At 34.6% G+C, this 6,185-nt stretch overlaps 1 non-coding gene and 1 pseudogene across 1 annotated transcript; one reads left to right on the top strand and one right to left on the bottom strand.

Moving 5' to 3' along the window:
* Positions 1-3,269: 3,269 nt before the first annotated feature.
* On the top strand, positions 3,270-3,388 carry LOC112481443 (annotated as a pseudogene).
* Positions 3,389-4,667: 1,279 nt separating this feature from the next.
* LOC112481521 lies at positions 4,668-4,831 on the bottom strand. The gene has a single exon (XR_003046902.1). It is a non-coding gene; the product is annotated as a U1 spliceosomal RNA (small nuclear RNA).
* Positions 4,832-6,185: the final 1,354 nt, after the last annotated feature.

Raw genomic sequence — 6,185 nt, 5'->3', positions numbered from 1 at the left:
GGTATATTGTTCAATGGCTTCAAGATATAATATCTGCTACCTTAGTAACCTAAGTAACTTAAAAATGATCTGTGACTAGTGGAATTACATTTTGTATAGAATAGGTATCTTCCTATATAATAATGATTATAAAATACTATTCTTATATATCAAGAATTTAATAAGAAAAATTTATAATTTTTTTCATTTGTAAAGGAAAAAAGAGTTTAACAAAAGGATTTAGGCTTACAGTGTATTAATAAATAATGGCATGTTCATTTTGTTTATATGAATAATAATATTTTAAGAGTTCAATCATCAGTCTAGGAAAACTCATTCAGTAGCAATATCTGGAATCATGTATTTTTTAAAATTTGCATTAATTAAGTAATTCCAGTCATAATACAGGTTGCCAAGATAAAGAATTTTTTCAGCTGTTAAATTTCATACTTATATATAAGACAAAAAGTTCTTCAGAGTTTCTTAACCTAGTGTTTATCATTTTAATTGTAAAGACCAAATGTCAAGTTGTCTTTAGAATATTTAACAAAACAGGTTTTAAAACTTGTGCACCTCATAGTGTCTATTTGTGTTTCAATATTCTGGCATAGGTTTTAAGATGAAAACCTTTTCTTCCCACATTGTTATGTTTTATTGCTAAAGTAAACATTTTAGGAATATATTAAATAAGATTACCTTTTTTATCCTTTTCTAATTTTAGAGTAATACACCCAGATTAATGTTTCTTTGAGACACAGAACAGAAAAGATTCGCATCAAGATAAAAAAAAGAGACAACATGAACATTAATAAGGATAGATCTAAGTTTATGCATCATTTATAAAACTGCTTCTGAGAAATATTTATAGCATCAGCAGTTATTTTTTTCTTTCATTTTTCAAAAGGGTGAGAAATGTAAGTATTTTTTTCCCTATTTTAACATTGTTGTCATCACACTCTTGGTAGTGCCGAGGGAGCAGTATATTAATTTGCTAGAATTGCCATAACAAAGTACTGGGGATAGGGTGGCTTAAACAAAGGAAATTTATTTTTTCACAGTTCTGCAGACTGGAAGTCTAAGATCAGCTTGCCGAAAGGTTTGGTTTCTCCAGGCCTCTCTCCTTGGCAGATGGTCACCTTGCTGCCTGTCCCCATGTGGCCCGTACTCTGTGTATGGCTGTCACTGATGCCTCTCTGTATGACCTAATCGCCTCTTCTTATAAGGACACTACTCAGGTTGGATTAAGGCCCACCCTGATGACCTACTTTTAACTTAATTACTTCTTTACATGTTCTATCTCCAAATATAGTCACTTTCTGTAGTACTGGGTGTTAGGGCTGCAGTATATGAATTTTGCAAGGACACATTTTAGTAGGTAACAGGTAGTGTCAGTAGATTAGCACAAGCTATTTGATCTCTTTTCCTTTTACGTTTTGCAATGTAAATTATTTTAATTTCTTATTATAAAGAAGTTTTGGGAGGTCTATAGATATCTATATTGAAAGATTTATTGTAGTTTTCTTATCCAAAGGACATATCAGTTCGACTTATATTGGATAATAGATTTTATTTAAATAACAATTGTATTGTCACATTGCTTAACTTTATAAAATTTACCTATATATTATAATTTCTATGTAATTGTTTATGCATTATAAGTTGAATTTATTAAGACTGTCACATGAGATTAACCTTTCACTCTGTTCTATCATAATAGAAGGAAAAAATAGAAAAATTCAATACAATTATTACATTTAATGATACCATTAAGAAGAATATACATCTCAAGGAGCATAACAGTAGACCTAGAAATGAAAAACTTTCCTCATGTGAGATCCCCAGATATAAATCTGAGTGCTATCGAATCTTTTAATACTAATTTCCCAGAAAAGTGAGGGAAAAAAACTATTAAAAAATAAGATTTATTTGTAATAAAATAGAAAATATAATAGACTACTAGATTTTTTTAAAACCCTATATGTTCATTATGTAGCATATTTAAAATTGGGTTGTTATAAAGCATATGGTTATTTATTCATTTAGTAATTGAATTAGAAATCTTCCATCAAAAGTCATGAGAATTGTTAATTCATTCAAAGAGTATATCTAAGTAAAACTATAAAAAACTCAAATCTGTAGCAAAAGCTCAGTATGAAACAGCATCTTATAAAGGAGCATCATAGGGTGCCCACAAAATACAGATATAACCCAGCGTTCGTCCTTCATGCCATGACGACAAAGCCCTCCAATTGTTCTTATCTCCCACTGCTGTTCAGGGCTTGCCACATCATGATTTCGGATGCTGTTTAGTTTATGTCATATATTTTTTTCTCTGATAAGGTTTCTAGTTTTTTGCATTAGTGTTATCTTAATAAATAATTTTCTTCTTAAAAATATATGTAATTCTCTTACAAATTATTGTTCTTGGTCGAACCATTGAATAAGTACCACGCAATAGGTCTCTGGGATACAGGCAAACTAAAGGGAAACGTCTTGTGTTCAAGTTGCTGAGGTCTACTTGTGGAGATGGAAAAGACAACTAACTTTGTAACATGATGTGATAACTAAAAAAATAAAGGTAAATATGTGGTGCTTAGAGGCAAGGACTATAAATAATTAGTCTCTCAGGAGTTGGGCTGATGAGCGGCATCACAGAAAGTGACAATATGAGTAGTGAATTTTATAAAGGGTAAGAAAAGACGCAAAGAAGAATTCTTGGTGAAAAATTGTTCAAAGATTCTGATGACTATCTATTAGAGCTTGTTCCAGGTTTGAAGAAGAGAGTTGAAATAGAGTGAGACTAACCAGGAGAGACAACAATTTAGGTATTGAGACTACAGAAGAAAGCAAAACACCTTTCATAAAAAGCCTGATATGTTATACTAATGGGAGCTTTGGAGAGGTTGGTGCTGGGTATAATAATTTTAGAAGTTATTCCATTCAGTACAAATTATCACAAATTTAGTGGCTTTAAAAAACACACATTTTTCATTATCTCACAGTTTCCATGAGTCAGGAGTCCAGCCATGGTTTATCTGTGTCTCTTGCTTCCAAGGCTTCAAGAAACAAGACGGCTAGACTATGATTTCATCCGGCCTCTCAGCTGGGGAAAAATCCACTCTCAAGTCATTTAGGTTTTTGACAGAATTCATTTCTTTGTGGTTATATGAATGCAGGTCCAAGCTTCTTACTGACCATCAGCTAGAGGCTTCCCTCAGGTCTTTAAGGCCACCTTTATATCTCTGTCATGGCTTCTGTATAGGCAGTTAACAATTACAATATAGTTGCTTGTCTACAGCCATGCCAAACTGAACAAGCCTGATCCCATTTGATTTCAGAAGCTAAGCAGGGTTGGGCCTGGTCAGTACTTAGATGGGAGACCACCTAGGAAGACTAGGTGCTATTGGCGTAAAAAAATAAAAAATAAAAAAAATAAGGAATTATAAGCTGACAAGGTCCTTACAATCTGTGAGGTCAACCAAGGATTTCCTCACCTAAAAAAAAAAAAAAAAAGGCTGCTTGTTTCTTTAAGACCAGCTGGAGAATCTGTCTGTCTTATATATCATAATACAGTTATGGCAGTAACATCCCATCATTTTTTCCATAGTCTATTTCTTAGAAAAAATATATAGACTCCTCCCACACTCAAAAAAAAAAAACATAAGAGACTCGGAGGGGGTGCCAAAAAAAAAAAAAAAAAGCACATAATCCAAGAGTTTGCAGTAATGAAAATAAAAAAACAAATATGGACTAAATCAGAATTATTCCTATGGCCCACAACAACAGCAGCATTTCCTGTGAATTTGTCATAAATTCACATTCTCAGGTCTCACCCCAGACCTACTGAAACTCTAGGAGTGGGGCCCGGCATTCTGCATGTTAACAAGTTCTCCAAGTGATATCGATGCCTGCTAAAATTTGAGAATCACTGATCTACATGGTAGACCTTCTTGCTCTCTTGGAAGATGTATCATCTGATGATACCAGGAAATGAGCTGGGAATGTTTTCAAATCAGATTATCCCCTCCAGGATTAACAAGAATTGTAGTCATGAAAGAGAGCAAAGAAAAGAAACTGAAAAACAAGAGTCAGGATATGAAGCCAGGCTAAAGCCATTAAATCAGGAACAGCAGTATATGATTAAAAGATAGGAATTTGAGTAAGTGGGTGGTGGGAGCAGTTCCTAAACTAAAGCACAGAAAGATCCAGTGAGTTTTTATCAGTTGTCTATATGTAGGGGCCTGGCTTGAACATTACTAATATAAAAGGGGAGCAGACAATGGATGTTGGTGTTTTTATCTAGAGAGAGTCTCCTGAATGAAATGAGAAACAGCAGAAATATATCCACATTTGAGGAACATATAGATAAAGAAATCAATAAATGTAGTGCTAAGAAAGGCAGGAGGGAAAACTGAAGAGATGTATCTTGGAAATTTAGGAAAGAGAAAGTTAAAAAATAGAGAGAGTATTCAGGAGTGCTATGTACCATGAGACCATCAACACATTTTCAGTTATGAACAACACAAACCTAATTGTAACCACTGAAGCAATAAATATCTGGATAAATTTATTTATTTTTTCACATTTATAGAAAACCCAGGGCTGGATCAGTTGTGGATAGATTAAAGGTTTTTCTTGTTCATTTGTTTGTTTTTGTTGTTTTTGTTTTTGTTGTTGTTGTTTTTATCCAGAGGAGAGCTCAAACGCAGTCCCCCACTACCACACATTATGCAATTGAGTTTCCCATGTTTGGAGAGATCGCAGGGATCAGCACATACAGAGTGCAATGGATAAGCCTCGCCCTGGGAGAACCAACTTCGTGATCATAATATCTCCCATGCCAGGTAAGTATGGATAAGGGTTTTAAGACATGTCAAGAGTTATTTTCTCTGTCTGTCTCTCTGTCTCTCTCTCTTTCTATCTGTCTCTGTCTCTCTTTGTCTTTGTCTCTCTCTTTTTCAATTTCTTTCTCTCCCAACCGTTCCAAGCTCATCTTTTATTTCAGTATGTTGGTGGAAAGTGGGTACATGACTTCTCTCCCCAGCATCCATAAAAATTCTGAAAAAAAGATTCTGATTGTCTTTGCTTGCATCACATGACTACTCTAAGAGAATAAAATTTGTCAATTGGCCAACCTGTATCACATGCCCTCTCTTGCAAAAAAGTAGGAAGGACTAATTCCTTGGTAGGCCACCAAAAACTGTCATTGCCAGTGAAGTCGGTTCTGAGAAATATCCATTGGTTTTGATAGTTGGGCTGCTACAAAAGCAAGATTGCAGTGTTCTAAGAAGCATAAAGGAAAATAGGTAGTGGTGAATGGTTCAAGTCCTATCCAGGTGCCGTGGCCCCTGAAATGACTTCTCACGCACAAATTCATCAGTAATTCCTTGGCCAGAGTTGTCAAGCTTTCAGTTCAGTTTTTACCATGTTAAATGAAAATTTAAAGTTATTCTTATTTTCTCACCTGAAATAATTATCATTATACTGAAACAAGAGATTCTCTGTCCTGATCCTGTGTCCTCCAGCTGCACACTTATCTAAGGGGCATGAAGTCAACACTGATCAAGGGCCACGCCCCAGTTTCTAGTCTGTGTGCTGGATTCTAAGTTCCCTACCTAAGCGGCCCCAAATTCACTTATGAGGCTTGCAAACTTCTCTTCTCCATGTTGAAAAGACCATACCATAGTTGGACACAAACCTAGGCCCAGCAGGTGATTTTTTTTGCTGTCTGGAGACAAATAAAGAAGATAGAAATATGATAAACAAAAGTACAGGTGTGAAGCATCTTACAGTGCTACAGGTAGAACAAGAAGCAAAGAAGGGTATGCTGTGGACTGGCTCTCTCCTTGGCCTCCACATTCCAGCAAGAAACACCAAGAAGTCCTAGAAATTTGAACTTGGCCTTCCAGTCATTATGAATGTATATTTGTCCAAGTAGGAGACTAGTCTATAGGTTTTTTAATACCTGTTAGCTTGGTTTATAACTTTTAAATATTTAGATGTATGTTATATAAACTTGCATTTATATTCTGGCCTCATGTTCCACAACTGTTAAGGGCATATTATGTACCTGCTGGAGACGTGAGATATATATTATCTATCTATCTATCTATCTATCTATCTATCTATCTATCTATCTATCTATCTTTCTATCATCATCATTATCTATAGTATGTATATATACACTATACTATAGATAATGATGA

Source organism: Pteropus alecto, unplaced genomic scaffold (assembly GCF_000325575.1).
Source record: "Pteropus alecto unplaced genomic scaffold, ASM32557v1 scaffold72, whole genome shotgun sequence".
Classification (NCBI taxonomy): domain Eukaryota; kingdom Metazoa; phylum Chordata; class Mammalia; order Chiroptera; family Pteropodidae; genus Pteropus; species Pteropus alecto.
This window is presented reverse-complemented; position numbering and strand designations above follow the sequence as displayed.